This window comes from Pan paniscus, chromosome 3 (assembly GCF_029289425.2).
Source record: "Pan paniscus chromosome 3, NHGRI_mPanPan1-v2.0_pri, whole genome shotgun sequence".
Taxonomy (NCBI): Eukaryota; Metazoa; Chordata; class Mammalia; order Primates; family Hominidae; genus Pan; species Pan paniscus.
Window position 1 is genome coordinate 73,504,697 of NC_073252.2, and position 16,204 is coordinate 73,520,900.

General features: G+C 40.2%; 1 protein-coding gene across 3 annotated transcripts in view; it reads right to left on the reverse strand.

Annotated features, from left to right (window-relative positions):
• Positions 1–16,204, reverse strand: part of CRACD (capping protein inhibiting regulator of actin dynamics) — a 281,450-nt gene that overhangs the window by 49,596 nt on the left and 215,650 nt on the right. For all 3 annotated transcript variants that reach the window (XM_034958782.4, XM_034958784.3, XM_034958785.3), the window contains exon 3: positions 8,440–8,611. The gene's annotated coding sequence lies outside the window, so the exon portion shown is untranslated. The remainder of the gene's footprint in view (positions 1–8,439; positions 8,612–16,204) is intronic.

A 16,204-nucleotide genomic window follows, 5' to 3' on the forward strand; every position in this document is an offset into this window, starting at 1 on the left:
CTTCCTAAGGATAGAGGATAAACAATCAAGTAAAACAGGTCCTTTCTGACTTCATCCTCTGAAAAGCAGCAAGGTCAGGTGAATCAATGCAAACAACGGTAAGCAGGGTGCCTGCACTTCAGTATAACTTCATTGGTAACATGAAGTCTCATGGCACCAACTGTGGATTCTTCCTTTTCCAGCAGGTCTGAGGGACAGTGATACTCTTTACCAAGGTGGGAAACTGGAGGCCAAATTAGATGAATATTGACTTGTCCAGTGGGAAAAGTCAGTATGGGGAAGAGCAGTAATCATGCATTCATTCATTGAATAAATGCTTACTGAATACCTGCTATGTGCCAGGCCCAGCGTTAGAGGCGGGAAATACAATGAATGGCAAGTCACAAAGATTACTTTTAGGGAAAGGTCAAGGAAGTTGTGAGAACAATGTCAGGGGAAGGGGCCTGATCTAGGCTGAGGGAATCAAAGAAAGCTTGCTCTCCTAAGGAAGGCACATTTGTGCAGAAAACTCAAGGATGGAGAGGAATTAGACAAAGGAAGGAGGTGGAGATGGGGGATGGGGCTATTCAAGAAAAAAGCACTACCATGTGCAAAATGGGCAGGCTTGGATTGTAGTCACATTTCTTTTCTTTTTTTTTTCTTTTTATTATACTTTAAGTTTTAGGGTACATGTGCACAACGTGCACGTTTGTTACATGTGTATACATGTGCCATGTTGGTGTGCTGCACCCATTAACTCGTCATTTAACATTAGGTATCTCTCCTAATGCTATCCCTCCCCCCTCCCCCCACCCCACAACAGGCCCCAGTGTGTGATGTTCCCCTTCCTGTGTCCATGTGTTCTCACTGTTCAATTCCCACCCATGAGTGAGAACATGCGGTGTTTGGTTTTATGTCCTTGCGATAGTTTGCTGAGAATGATGGTTTCCAGCTTCATCCATGTCCCTACAAAGGACATGAACTCATCATTTTTTATGGCTGCATAGTATTCCATGGTGTATATGTGCCACATTTTCTTAATCCAGTCTATCATTGTTGGACATTTGGCTTGGTTCCAAGTCTTTGCTATTGGGAATAGTGCCGCAATAAACATACGTGTGCATGTGTCTTTAGAGCAGCATGATTTATAGTCCTTTGGGTATATACCCAGTAATGGGATGGCTGGGTCAAATGGTATTCTAGTTCTAGACCCCTGAGGAATCGCCACACTGACTTCCACAATGGTTAAACTAGTTTACAGTCCCACCAACAGTGTACAAGTGTTCCTATTTCTCCACATCCTCTCCAGCACCTGTTGTTTCCTGACTTTTTAATGATCGCCATTCTAACTGGTGTGAGATGGTATCTCATTGTGGTTTTGATTTGCATTTCTCTGATGGCCAGTGATGATGAGCATTTTTTCATGTGTCTTTCGGCTGCATAAATGTCTTCTTTTGAGAAGTGTCTGTTCATATCCTTCACCCACTTGTTGATGGGGTTGTTTTTTCTTGTAAATTTGTTTGAGTTCATTGTAGATTCTGGATATCAGCCCTTTGTCAGATGAGCAGATTGCAAACATTTTCTCCCATTCTGTAGGTTGCCTGTTCACTCTGATGGTAGTTTCTTTTGCTGTGAAGAAGCTCTTTAGTTTACCCAAGATGGCCGAATAGGAACAGCTCCAGTCTACAGCTCCCGGCATGAGTGACGCAGAAGATGAATGATTTCTGCATTTCCATCCGAGGTACCAGGTGCATCTCACTGGGGATTGTCGGACACTGGGTGCAGAACAGTGGGTGTAGTCACATTTCTAACACTAATAGCACTGTCACCTCTTTGAGCCTGTTTCCCCATTTATAAAGTGAAGGTATGGGATCAGAACTAAACATTACCCTAAACCACTAATATTTTATATTCGCACCAGCAATGTGTGAGGGTTCCAATCCCTATATATCTTCATCAACACTTGTTACTGTCTATCTTTTTTGCCTGTACCCTTCCTAATGGGTGTGAAATAATATCTCATTTGTGGTTTTGATTTGTACTTCCCTGATGGCTAATGATGTTGAGCAAGTATGGTTTATGTGTTAATTGATATTTTTATATCTTTTGTGGAGCGATGTCTATTAGAATACTTTGCCCATTAAAAAAAAATTTGGGGAGGGGGTCATTTTATTATTGAGTTGTGGGAGTTTTGTTTTTTATTTTTACTTATTCTGAATATGACTTACAAATATTTCCATCCATTCTGTGGATTGTTTTATAACTTTCTTGATGATATCATTTGTAACACAAAATTTAATTTTGATGTAGTCCAACTTTTCTGTTTTTCCTTTTGTCACTTGTGCTTTTGGTACCTAAGAAACCACTGCCTAATTCAAGGTCATGGAAATTTACTTTTTCTTTTAAGAGTTTTATAATTTTAATTCTTACATTTAGGTCTGTGATCCATTTTGAGTTAATTTTTGTATATGATGTAAAAAAGGTTCCAATTTCATTCTTTTGCATGTGGCTATCCAATTGTCCCGGAAATATTTGTTGAAAAATTCTTCTTTGCCCATTGAATTGTCTTAGCACTCTTATTGAAAATCAATTGACCACAAACGTTAAGAGTTTATTTCTGAACTCTCAATTCAATTCCATTATCTTTATATCTATCCTTATACCAGTACTGCACTGTTTAGATTACAGTAGCTTTGTAGTAAGTGTTTTAAATGGAAAGTGTGAGTCTTCCATCTTTGTTCTCCTTTTTCAATGATGTTTTGGCTATTCTGGGTCCCTTGCAATTCCATATGAATTTTAGGATCCACTTGCTAATTTCTGGGGGAAAAAAGACAGCTAGGATTTTGATGGGGACCACATTGAATCTGTAGCTCAATTTGGGGAGTACTGTCATATTAACAATATTATGTTTTCCAATAGATGAACACGGGATGTCTTTCCATCATTTCAATCTTCTTTAATTTCTTTCAATGATATTTTGTCATTTTTAGTGTACAAGTCTTGCACTTCTTGGTTAAACTTATTCCTAAGTCGTTTATTCTTTTTGATGCTATGTAAATGGAATTGTTTTCCTAACGTCATTTTTAGATTATAAATTGCTAGAGTACAGAAAAACAATTGAGATACAAAAACTCCAATCTTGCATCCTATAACCTTGCTCAATCTTGTTTATTAGTCTAATAGCTTTCTGTGTGTGTATTTCTTAGGACTTTCTATATATACAATCATGGCATCTGCAAATACAGTTTTACTTCTTCCTTTCTAAGATTAATGCCTCTTATTTCTTTTTCTTTTCTAAATGTCCCAGCTATTGCCAACAGTATAGTACTGTAGAATACAGTGTTGAATAGAAGGAATGAGATAAGAAACCCTTGTTTTGTTCCTGATCTTAAGGGGATCACATTCATTTTTCATCATTAAATATGATATTAGCTGTGGATTTTTCAGATGCTCTTTATCAAGTTGAAGGAGTTTCCTTCTATTTCCAGTGTTGTCTATTTTTTTTAATAAATCATGAAAGGATGTTGGATCTTGTCAAATAGTTTTTCTGCATTTATTGAGATGATCACATGGTTTTTATCCTTTATTTTATTAATATGGTATATTACATTGATTGGCTTTTTTATGTTAAACCAACCTTGCACTCCTGGGATACATCCCATTTGGTCATGTTACTTAATCCTTCTTACATGTTGTTGGAGTCAGGCTACTAGTTTTTTCTTAAGGATTTTTGTGTCTATTGTCATAAAGGATATTGGTCTGTGGAGTTTTTTTCTTGTGATATCTTTGCCTGATTTTAATATGAGGATAACACTGGCCTCACAGAGTTGGAAAGTTCCCTCCTATTCTATTTGTCATATTCCTTCTTCCATGAAAATTTCTGCTTATGCCATTATCTGACAGGTTCATGCCTTCCCTCTCAGCTACTCCATGTCCTGCCCATCATTTGGAGTCAGCTCAAGGCCTCCTCATTCCTGAACTCTTTCCCGACTGTTCCAGTCCAAGTGAGCTCATCTTCTCCAGAACCCCTTCACATCTCACTGTGCTTACATCTGGCACTTAATATAAAGTGTTGTACTTATGCATGATGTAACAAACACTGGGTGTTCAGTAGAAACTGGAAGCAGGACAAGTAGATTCCCAGTAAGTATCAGAGCCTCAATCAGGCAGCTGGAGGCAGGCAGACATCTGAGCCTAGTGACTCAGGACCAGTATGATGATTCAGGGCCATATGAGTAGCTCCCTAGTGAGGCAGCAGCCTCCTTGAGAGGCACAGTAGTGGATGCTTAAGAATGCACTCTTTATTGCTTGAATAGTGGTTCAGGGATTTATAAGCTGTATGACCTTAGGCAAATTACTTGCTAGCCTTAGTTTTCTCATCTTTGAACTGTTGATAATAATATCACTCTTAAATAGTTGTGGTAAATATTATATGAGTTCACCTATGCAAAAGTGAATACATTGTAATAACTTCAATTAGTGGTATCTTTAATACATGCCATTGGATATTCTCAGTGGAAAAAGGGCCTATGGTCAAAGGAATATTGAAATACTGCATACTACATCCTTCTTCCTAGGGATTCACAGGACACATTCGCATAGTAAAAGTTCTGTCGAGTCCCACATAAAGAATCCTATTTAATTTGTTTTTGTTCAGAATTCCCCAAACCTATTTACCAAGATGACCCTCTCCCTCTTTTAAAATTTAACAACTGTTTTAACACGCCTTTGCGAACATAATATTAGTTGTGTTTAATTAAGAAAAGAAATCACATTAGATTCTTAAAAATGGATCATGTTTTATTGCTTTGCTTTTCCCAAGGAATGTATAATTTAAAAGCAGCAGCCTAGGAGAGATAAAGGCTTCTAACCTAGAGAAAGAAAAGAATGCTTTAAAAACCCAAAGGAAATGGAAATTTTCAGGCAGAAGGAGCAGATCAATAAGGAGCTATTCTCGGTCATGGGAACATTTCTAGAATTTCAGATTCTTGGGAGTTTGACAGGATGTTAAAGTTCAGCTCCCTTCAATTCCCACCCAGTGCCGAAATCCCACCTTCACTGGCCTCAACCTTTGTGGGCACATGCCAAGCCTCCCATTTTCAGGCAGTTCTAATTAGGAAATTCTCCCTCACATCGGGCTGAAATCTACCTTCTTGTAACCTCTACCCAAAATCACGTTAATGGAGCTTTGAGTTTTGTGCTTTTGTGAGAACTGTCCATTTTGGAGATAGCAAATAAAATGTACAGAAAATTTTTTGAATCATTACACAATGTAAAGTAACAGTCTGTTAATTGAACCATGAACTAAAAATAAGAATTTCTGAAAAGAACATTTTTCATTTTCTCCATCTGTAAATAAGGCAAATAATTAGAAGCTCAGTTATACTATAATCAACATATGTAGTATTTACTTTGTAGGTGAAATTACTTTGCAATTGTCAATTCCCTAGAAAAGAGAAATACGTATTTTTTAATTACTTCTATTTTCCTGTGCTTCTAACTTTTTTTTTCTATGTTGTCCAGGCTAGAGTGCAGTAGCTATTCATAGACATGATCATAGCGCACTATAGCCCTGAACTCCTGGCTCAAATGATCTTCCCACCTCAGCCTCCCGAGCAGCCGGGATTAAAGGCACTTGCTGCCACACCTTGCTGTGTTTCTATCCTAATTTTTTTTTAACTTTTATTTTACGTTCAGGGGTACACGCGAAGGTTTGTTACGTAGGTAAACTCAAGTCACAGGGGTTTGCTGTACAGATTATTTCATCACCCAGGTATTAAGCCCAGTAAATTATCTTTTCTGCTCCTCTCCCCCCACTCACCCTCCACACTCAAGTAGATTCCAGTGTCTGTTGTTCCCATCTTTGTGCCATGAGTTCTCATCATTTAGCTCCCACTTATAAGTGAGAACATGCAGTATTTGGTTTTCTGTTCCTGCATTAGTTTGCTAAGAATAATAGCCTCCAGCTCCATCCATGTTCCTGCAAAACACATGATCTTGTTCTTTTTTGTGGCTGCAAAGTATTCCATGGTGCATATGCACTACATTTCTTTATCCAATCTGTCACTGATGGGTATTTAGGTTGACTCTATGTCTTTGCTATTGTGAACAGTGCTGCAATGAACATTTGCACGTGTGTGGCTTTATGGTAAAATGCTTTATACTCCTCTGGGTATATACCCACTAATTTTTTAAATATTTAAAGTGACATTTTAAAAATTAATAGTCCAAAGCTTATCCTTTTATATCCTTACTTATGAGATGAGTTTATTATAAAAAGAAGTGTTTAATTAAAATATAGTACACATCTCATAAATGCAGGTTTGTGGACAAGAGTCAATAATGAGGACAGGTGACATTATTAGAAATGCAGCTATTTGATCCAAAGTGGAATTTCCCAAGGCTTTGTAAAACCTGCAACCTTACAGAAAACCCCAAGAAGTTAACAGAATATAAGACTTAAATGGGAAGAGAACCTCCAGGGTCCACATTCCTGTAAGAGTCCAACATGGCTCAATATGAAATCAGACTTGGCAAAACTATGCTATACCTACTATACTACAAAAATGATGGGTTGTGTTTCCATAGAACTGTCCCTCTAAGGGAGAACTTTCTAGACTTGACCTCATTTTGTATTAAACTGCCACTTACTCTCATTTTACTATCTGTTCCTCATCCTGATACCGTGAGGCCAAAAAGTTCACGCTCTTATTTTACAATTGAAAACCTGAAGTAAAATCAAAATGGATTCAAACTGCACACTCCTTGACTATCCACTGGGACAACATTCCAACAGCTGAGTGAGTTAGCACTAGCTGTGCTCTACTTTCAGTTACATCTTTCCCTGCGTCAAATTAAATCATTTTCTTACCCTACAGAGTAAAGACAATAGAAAATAAACACAGGGCTGTCAAGGAAAAGAGTCAGTATCAGGACTAACAAATGCTGTTGCTGAATATTTGCTGTAAAAGTTAATGTGTACCACTGGTCTGAGGGTTTTGTAATTTAGACAACAGCAGTGTTCATTAGAATTTACTTACTGACACACACCACAGAGGATATTTTTGTCTCTGTCCTTGAAGCACGGTGAGAATATCACAGATGATACCATCTATTCCTTCCACTTAGCTTATGCAGTGTCAGGCATTCATGGAAAACATTTTTTTGAGCACGTAATACAAGGCTGAATGAAACCTAGTCCCTGACTTCATGAAACTGACAGTCAAGTGAAGAAGACAGAAGCAAATCAATAATTTCCACAGAAAGTGACAAGTTTTCTGCTGAAACCAGACACACGATGCTACAAGAACACAGGCAAGGGCAAATAAATCAGATGGGGTTGTCGGAAAAGGTTTCTCAGAGGAGCTGGTTTCTAAGCTGTCAGTATCAGAGTTTAACCAGCTCTGATACTGACTTCAATTCCAAGCACTCAGGTAAGAAAGTACTTCCTGACCCTACTTTTCTGAGTTCCTGACACTGTCACACCCAGATTTAGTGCCTGTGTTCTAAGAGGCGGGGAAAGAAAGAAGGAAGGAAGGAAGGGAAGAAAGGGAGAAGTGGGGGAGAGAGAGGGAAGAAAGGAGGGAGGGAAGGAGGAAACGAGGGAGGGAGGGAGGGACGTAGGGAGGGAGGAAGGAAGGAAGGAAGGAAGAAGGGAAGGAAGGCAGGCAGGCAGGCAAAAGCTGCATCATAAACAGGCTCCAGAAGTTGCTAGAGATGGCCAGGGGTATGAAGGGTGACCACCTGTGCCTGAGCAACCTGCATCCTCAACAAGGGTGTAAAGTCTAGCCTATGACAACCTTTCTATTTGTAAAGCAATGGCATAAGGAAACACAGTCTTCTTCAATCTGAGGAACCCTGGTGAGCCAAGCCAGTGAAATGTTGCCTCCTTCCACAAACAAGAGCAGCGAAATGAATGTCCAATTCCTGTGCACTCCCAGAAAATGAGGTCAGACTCATTTGATAACTCCCCAAGGTGACTTCTCCATGCAGAATACACCAAGTCTTACACGTTCCCAGAGATGGAACCCATTTGTGAACCTTTTTTTTTTTTTGAGGCAGAGTCTCACTCTGTCACCCAGGCTGGAGTGCAGTGGCATGATCTCAGCTCACTGCAACCTCCACCTCCTGGGTTCAAGCAAGTGATTCTTGTGCCTCATCCTCCTCAGTACCTGGGATTACAGGTGTACACCACCATACCTGGCTAATTTTTTTGTACTTTTTTAGTAGAAACGGGGTTTCCCCATGTTGCCTAGGCTGGCCTTGAACTCCTGACCTCAAGTCATCTGCCCGCCTCGGCCTCCCAAAGTGTTGGGATTACAGGAGTGATCCCAACGCCCTGCCCCATTTGGGATTCTGTTCTTGTCTCCTGGAACCAAAAACAGCACCTACTTCCTTTGGGATCCCATTCCCCACCCTGGGACTCCACCAAAGATCTGAAAGGAAAGTGCAAGTTATTACCTTAGATTGTCTTCCAGGGTCTCCTCATCCGAAGAGAAGGTCCCATTGCTGACACTCTGGTGAGAGTAACTCTTCTTCCCCAACGACAGCGCCCGGAACAGCGAAGGGTCTTTCTTTTTCCTTTTGCCAAACAACTTTTTAAAAGGCTGGAATTTGCCTCCCTTCTTCTTGTCTGTGGATTGTAAAATAAACACATGCTGCAGTGTGGCAGGGCTGCACTTCCAAGCCTAAGGAGCAAATTATAACCCAGCTGCCTCCGGCCAAAGGAGACAGGGCAAAGGGCGGCCATCAGCCTGAATGAGCGACCAAGCCCTGTGCCAGGAATGTCGGAGCCAGCCCCAGCGCGATCCATGCACAGGGAGACAGAGCACGAGCCAAAGGCATGGTGAATCTTCTGTCCCCCAGGCTCCCAAGAAACATCTGGGGAGAACAAGAAGAGGTTCCAAGTGGCCAGGGAATGGTGGCTCATGCCTGTAATCTCAACACTTTGGGAGGCTGAGGTGGGAGGAGCATTTGAGCCTAGGAGTTTGAGACCAGCCTGGGCAACACAGTGAGATCCCATCTCTATAAAACATAAGAAAATTAGTCGGGTTGGTGGTGCACACCTTTAGTCTTGGCTACTTAGGAAGCTGAGGCTGGAGGATTGATTGAGCCTGGGAAGTTGAGGCTGAGTGAGCTGTGATCACACCACCGCACTCCAGTCTGAGCAACAGAGTGAGACCCTGTCTCAAAAAATAAATAAATAAATAAAATAAAAAAGAAAAAGAAAAGATTTCAAGCTTCATGGTGGCCAGCACAGCACCTCTTTGCACATGCAATAAGGCAGTGCCTGCTTTCTTTAACAAAGCAGATAGCCAAATGCCCTTCTCCACTGAAGAGGCTGAGAAAAACACTTAAGTCAGATAGTTTTGTTTTGTTTTTTTTTAATATTTTTATCTCTATCTACACATATCTCCAGTTTGAGGGTCATTCTGTTTTGGCCTTTATTAGATACAGAAGATAACTGCCAACTCCTGGCATAAGCTTTGCCCCCTAATTCCCTCTATCCCCATATATTTCCAGTTTATTTCCCTTGTCTCTTTTTAAAATCTACTATGAAGAGCCCCAAAGGAGTTGCTATGAACATCTTCCCATATATTACTTCATTAGTCAGGAACTAGGCTTGCTGCCAACATTTGTTAGAGGTATTTTAGGTAATACCTTTCAGTCCTCCGCCTTTGGATACAAATTCCTTCATGTTATTCCACTCTTTCCTTGGAAAAGAAAGTGTAAGTCACCCTCTACCAGAAGCAGCATCTTCCTGGATGTTTCGTTTTTCTTTAAGAAGCTTAAAGAGCCACCTTTCTAGTGGTCTGACAACTATTTTTTAAAACTTTTTTTTTTTTTTTTTTTTTTGAGATGGAGTTTCACTCTTATCGCCCAAGCTGGAGTGCAATGGCACGATCTTGGCTCCCTGCAACCTCTGCCGCCCGGGTTCAAGTGATTCTCCTGTCTCAGCCTCCCGAGTAGCTGGGATCACAGGCGCCTGCCACCACGCCTGGCTAACTGTGTGTGTGTGTGTGTGTGTGTGTGTGTGTGTGTGTGTGTGTGTAGTAGAGACGGTGTTTCACCATGTTGGCCAGGCTGGTTTTGAACTCCTGACCTCAAATGATCCGTCCGCCTTGGCCTCCCAAAGTGCTGGGATTACAGGTGTGAACCACTGGGCCTGGCCTAAAAACATGTCTTAACCCTTACTATGTACCACGGCTCTAAGAACTTTATAAATATTAACTCAGTCAATCCTCACAACAATCCTATTACATTGACACTATTAACATGCCCATTTTACAGATGAGGAACCTGAGACACGAAGAGATAAAATAGCATGCCTACATCACAGGAAACATATCTTTGAACAGGGAGTAAGAAGTTTTGAGAGAGAAGTAAAGATAGAGGCTCGCAACGAGAACTGAAAAACACCTGCACAAAACGCACAGATACAACTCCCCCACCTTCCACCCAGCTGACTATCAGAGGCCCCAGAGCTCTGCTGGCCAGATCCATAGAGGAATCCAGGCACACAAATGAGGTCAGTGAGGAAACAAGCCAGACATCTCATTTCCTCTGTGATCTTCAATTTTGGCCTTACTGAGATGTCACAGAAAATGTGAAGTGCTGCCAGATGTGGTGGCTCACACCTGTAATCTCAGTTACTCGGGAGGCTGAGGTGGGAGGATCATTTGAGCCCAGGAGTTCAAGACCACCGTGGGCAATATGAGACCCCATCTCTTAAAAAAAAAAAAAAAAGAAAAAAGAAAAAGAAAATTTGAAGAGAAGAAGTGGTTCAAACTATTTCATCCTAAGCAGCGGCATAAGGTGCTGAGGATGCAGACAGAATAATAACCAATTACAAAAAGACAATCATCTGGGAGCATTAGTACAGGTGCAAACAGAGCCTCCAACATCAGTGGTCCCCTGAAACAACGTTGTGTCAGATCACATTTAAAGGAAAGGATATTTAAAACATATCAGATGCCTGCTATACATATGCATTGTGCTAGGTACAAAAAAGAGTTAAATTATTTTTACTGTGTATTATTTGAAAGACAGGAAAGTGTGTGATATAGTTTGGATGTTGTTCCCTCTACATCTCATGTTGAATTGTAATCCCCAATGTTGGAAGTGGGGCTTGGTGGGAGGTGACTGGATCATGGGGGTGGATCCCTCATGGCCTGGTGCTGTCCTCGTGATATTGAATGAGTTATTGTGTGATCTGGTTGCTTAAAAGTGTGGAACTTACAAAATTAGCCAGGTGTGGTGGCGTGTGCCTGTAGTCCCAGCTACTCAGGAGGCTGAGGCAGGAGAATCACTCACACCTGGGTGGCGAAGGCTGTAGTGAGCAGAGATCATGCCACTGTACTCCAGCCTGGGTGACAGAGCGAGACTCTGTCTCAAAAAAAAAAAAAAAAAAAAGTGTGGCACCTCCCACTAACCTTGCTCCTGCTTTTGCCATGTGTCATGCCTGCTCCTACTTTGCCTTTCGCCCTGTAGAGCTCCCTGAAGCCTCCCCAGAAGGCAAACAGATGCTGGCACCATGCTTCCTGTACAGTCTGTAGAACTGTGGACCAATTAAATTTTTTTTTTTTTTACTTTGCGACAGGGTCTCACTCTGTCGCCCAGGTTGGGTGCAGTGGCACGATCTTGGCTCACTGTAACCTCCACCTCCTGGGTTCAAGCAATTCTCGTGCCTCAGCCTCCTGAGTAGCTGGGATTACAGGCGTGTGCCACCACCCCTGGCTAATTTTTATATTTTTAGTAGAGACGGGGTATCACTGTGTTGGCCAGGCTGATCTCCAACTCCTGACCTCAATTAATCTGCCCACTTCAGCCTCCCAAAGTGCTGGGATTACAGGCATGAGCCACCATGCCCGGCCACCTCTTTTCTTCATAAATTACCCAGTTTCAGGAATTTCTTTATAACAATGCAAGAATGGCCTAACACATCATGTAATACAATTGAGATATCATTTAAAAATGGTTTACAAAAAATGGAGGGTTTGATTTCAGAATGTTTGTATCTTTTCATTGGTTATTTATTCAGAAGCGAATATAGGCCAGTGATTTTCATGACACCTACTTTAGGTTCTTATCAATAAAATCTCCAATGAATAATATTTAAGAACTATAATCAGTAGTTTCTGAAGATCATCCAAGAGCATTAGGCATGTGTTAAAATAATGTCCTTACAAAGGTTGATTTTTAAAAATTTAAATGTAAAAACATTCTGTAAAGCACCACAGGTATCATTATTGCACTATTCTATAACTGATCTTTGGCAATGACTGCTGTATTAATTGAAAACTTTCTCTACGACTGTCCAAGGCTGAAAATATGTAAACAATGCCTGATTTCTAGTTTGGCAGCATCACAGTAAGTGGTCAAATGGCTATTTATATTATATTCCACTTATTTCCAAAGTAAAATTATTTTTTCCTTTTATATCAGTTGCCTTTTCCCCACTAAATATCAAACCCCCAAATTTCTATCTTTTTAAAAATAATTTTTTTTACAGCTGCTTTTTTTACCCAACACTGCTCCTTGACTATAACCCCAAAATTTCTAATCAGAAACATTCCAAAATACAATAGCAACATTATAAGAATATCAATTATGACATCATTATCCCAGCCTGGGTCCACAGATTTAGCTTTTGAGATAAGCAGAGAATTGTAGATTATGTTATAATTTATTGATTAGAAAAAAAGTTCATCATTGCCATGAAGTCAGGGGAATTTGATAATGTTCAGTTGAGGTTTACTTTGAGTTAACTCTAAATAAAGATATTAAATTATAGTTTTCTAAACAGGTTACTCATCTATTTAACCAACAGGTAATCTCTGCACGTCAGCTAAGAGGGTTGATGAGGTCCTCTGTGTCACCTCACTGTTGTGAATGGTGGAATCTACTATGTAAATTGTTTGCTGCACTGGTCACATTGTTGGGGGAAACAGAAAGTGAACAGGCTCTGGAAGGAGCTGAATACACACAAGGATGAGAAAAAGGCTGGGAGAGGGTGCCATCATTTGGAAGCCTTAGTTCTGAGAACTGGGAGGGTTTTGGCAGCAGAGAATGGCCTCCTTCAGGTGGCCCATTTATAGAGCTAGCCTACTTGAGGACTGTTTATCAAAAAGGTACCCTATCATTCTGTGCCACACTTAATATGGGCAATCACTTAACACAAGTACACACGCATCACCCTGGAAAATGGAACAAAGTCCAAGTGTCAGACAGTGCACTTATAATCACATGGGAACGCTGTTTCAGCAATGCCTTAGTTATTATCAGGACGGTGAAAGAACAGTAAAACCTAACTGGATTCTCCACCCAACAACCAATTCTTCTTACCGTAAGAAAAAAAGAGGTCCTAAGTCCTACAAACACCAATTTCCCTTCAAAGGAGGACTCAGAACATAGATGCTATCATTAAAAGTCTGCTCCAAAGTCTTATTAGTGTATGGTGACATCTCATTTATGAAAACTAATTTCCCCTTCCTCATTTCCAAAATCAGTAATACACTTTCCACCAGAAATATCTTTAAATCTTAAATAAATTGGCCAGGCGCGGTGGCTCACGCCTGTAATCCCGGCACTTTGGGGGGCTGAGGCAGGCGGATCACGAGGTCAGGAGTTTGAGACCAGCCTGGCCAACATCGTGAAACACCGTCTCTACTAAAAATACAAAAAAAATTAGCTGGGCGTGGTGGCTGGTGCCTATAATTCCAGCTACTTGGGAGGCTGAGGCAGGAGAATTGCTTGAACCCGGGAGGCAGAGGTTGTAGTGAGCCGAGATCGCACCACTGCAATCCAGCCCGAGCGACAGTGCGAGACTCCGTCTCAAAAAAAAAAAAAAAACTTAAATAACTTTAAAAGTGTATTTAATGGTTATTTTATTATTGACTGTGGTACTTGATCAATTTTCTAGCATTGACTTCCTGAAAAGACTCAGAAATTACATTTTAGCCCATCCTACATTCAGGAAGCAAAACTTAAGTGACATTAGTAGGAAATAAAATTTTATAAACTAGGTAAGGAGTTATACTCTTATTTGATTCCCCAATTGATAATCTCAAATATAAGATCTCTCATGTCAAAAAAGCAAGTTCTCAAAGCTTTACAATCCTATGTTGCATGACCATTATGAAAACCTGAGCATATGTCTATTAGCAACCACTAGATAAACTATTTTATGATCAGTTTATGATGCTGGGGCAGTATTAGCAGTTTGTCTCCACAGAATCAACTGGATTAAGTACATGGTCATCAGTAGCAGCTATTTTCTTGATAAATAACAACTGCTGATGTGAATGTTTTTGTGGTACACAGATGGGGCCTAAAAGATAGAAGCAATTTTAACAATGTAGTGAAACAGAGCACGTCTGCAATGCTAATGGGAAATATTCCACAACAACTGCCATATAGAAGTATAATTTAGCAAAGTGTTCTCCAACACTGTAGTATTTAAGATGGCATTTTAGACTTTTACAACACAAAATTTACTTTTGTCGGGTGGTTGGGCAGTGGGAAGAAGGGGACAGGAGGGAAGAAATGTTACTATCAATTTATTTTTCCTCACTGCAGCTCTAGTTAAGGGTTAAATATGTGGGCCCCAGAGACAAGAGGACTTGCCTCAAATCCTGATCCCATCTTTTACTAGCTATGAAACATCTGCTTACCAGCCTCTCTAGAAATTTGCCATCTTAAGCTGTAAGATTGAATTTATAGGAAAAAAGGCAGTGTTTGCCACATTTTCTTAATATTTCAGCATTTTTCTGTTGTAATTTTCCTTATGAAAGAACTTACATATGCATCTATACTGCTTCAGGGATCATAGTAATTTTCATTTTTTAAGTACTGAATTGAATTAATTTATTTTCATCATCCAATAATTACTTCAGGTTTTTTTTTTTCATTTAAAAAAGTGCTCATTATCCATTATTTCAAGGGTATGATTACATACCATTTGATGGCTGCATCATCATAATTACTAGTTTATATAGAAGATTCTAAAAATTAAAAATCACTAGGGAAGTCAAGCAAATCTGATTCATTTTCCATTTGTCATAAGGATGCAATTCCTACATTTTTGTTTCTAAACCTACAATAATAAAAGCATCCAATTCCTCTGCATTGGATTTGTAGGATATGCTTCCGAGTGAGGAACAGAAATGTGCTATGATAGAACCTTTTAAGCATCATAAATGTCTTACTCCAGGATTTATCAGAATGTGCCCTATGGGTTGGTACCAGTACATTTTTGAGAATCCAGGCAAAATAAAGTTAAATCTGTTTGTTTACTATGGGACCTTTCAGAGTCTTTAATATGCTGTTATCGCATTTGCTCTCCAAAAGAGCAGAGGATATGCAGGGCTTCCTAAACTTGTTTGGAATTTCAGCCTCAGATGCCTTGTTTGGCCTTGGAAACTTGACTTTCTCAACAACCAGTGAGACTAGGGTTCCTGTGAACACACTTTGGGAAACAGCCTTCATTATTTCTTTAAAACATGTTTTCTTTTCTTTGGTACCATATATTTCATACACACACACACACACACACACACACACACACACCTCTCCTCTATACCCCTGAGCACACTGCTCAGTAAAGATGAGTGAGTTGACAAGCATTTTGGGCTACTTTGGTTAAATAATGTTTATTTCAACTTCTGATTTCAAACATGTATACAACAATGGCCTGAATCCCATAATTTTACTAAGTTAAGGAGAATTTTGTGATCCTTTTCTTAGCTCTGGAATATCTGAATATTTCTGAGAAGAAACTGCTAAGAAAAATGGCTAGACATACACTGGCATGCACAAGTCCTCTGTGGCTGTCAGAGTTTTGCTGGGACCCATAATCCCAGCACATTTCCATTATGACGGAGGAGCTGGCCACATGTCAGATAGGCTGTGCTCCCCAGGGCCATGCTATGACAAGGCTGAGGACTGAGACTTTACTTCCAGGAGGCATGAGGTAAGGTGAGCATGGCAGCTTGTCCAGTGACAAGAGGAAAGAAGAAACGGTTTTCTCTTTTTCTGGGGGAAGCGTGGAGGAAAGAAGATATTTGTTGCGGGAAGTCAGGGACCCCGAACAGAGGGTCCTGCTGAAGCCATGTAGAAGAACATAAATTGTGAAGATTTCACGGACATTTGTTAGTTCTCCAAATTAATACTTTTATAATTTCTTATGCCTGTCTTTACTGCAGTCTCTGAACATAAATTGTGAAGA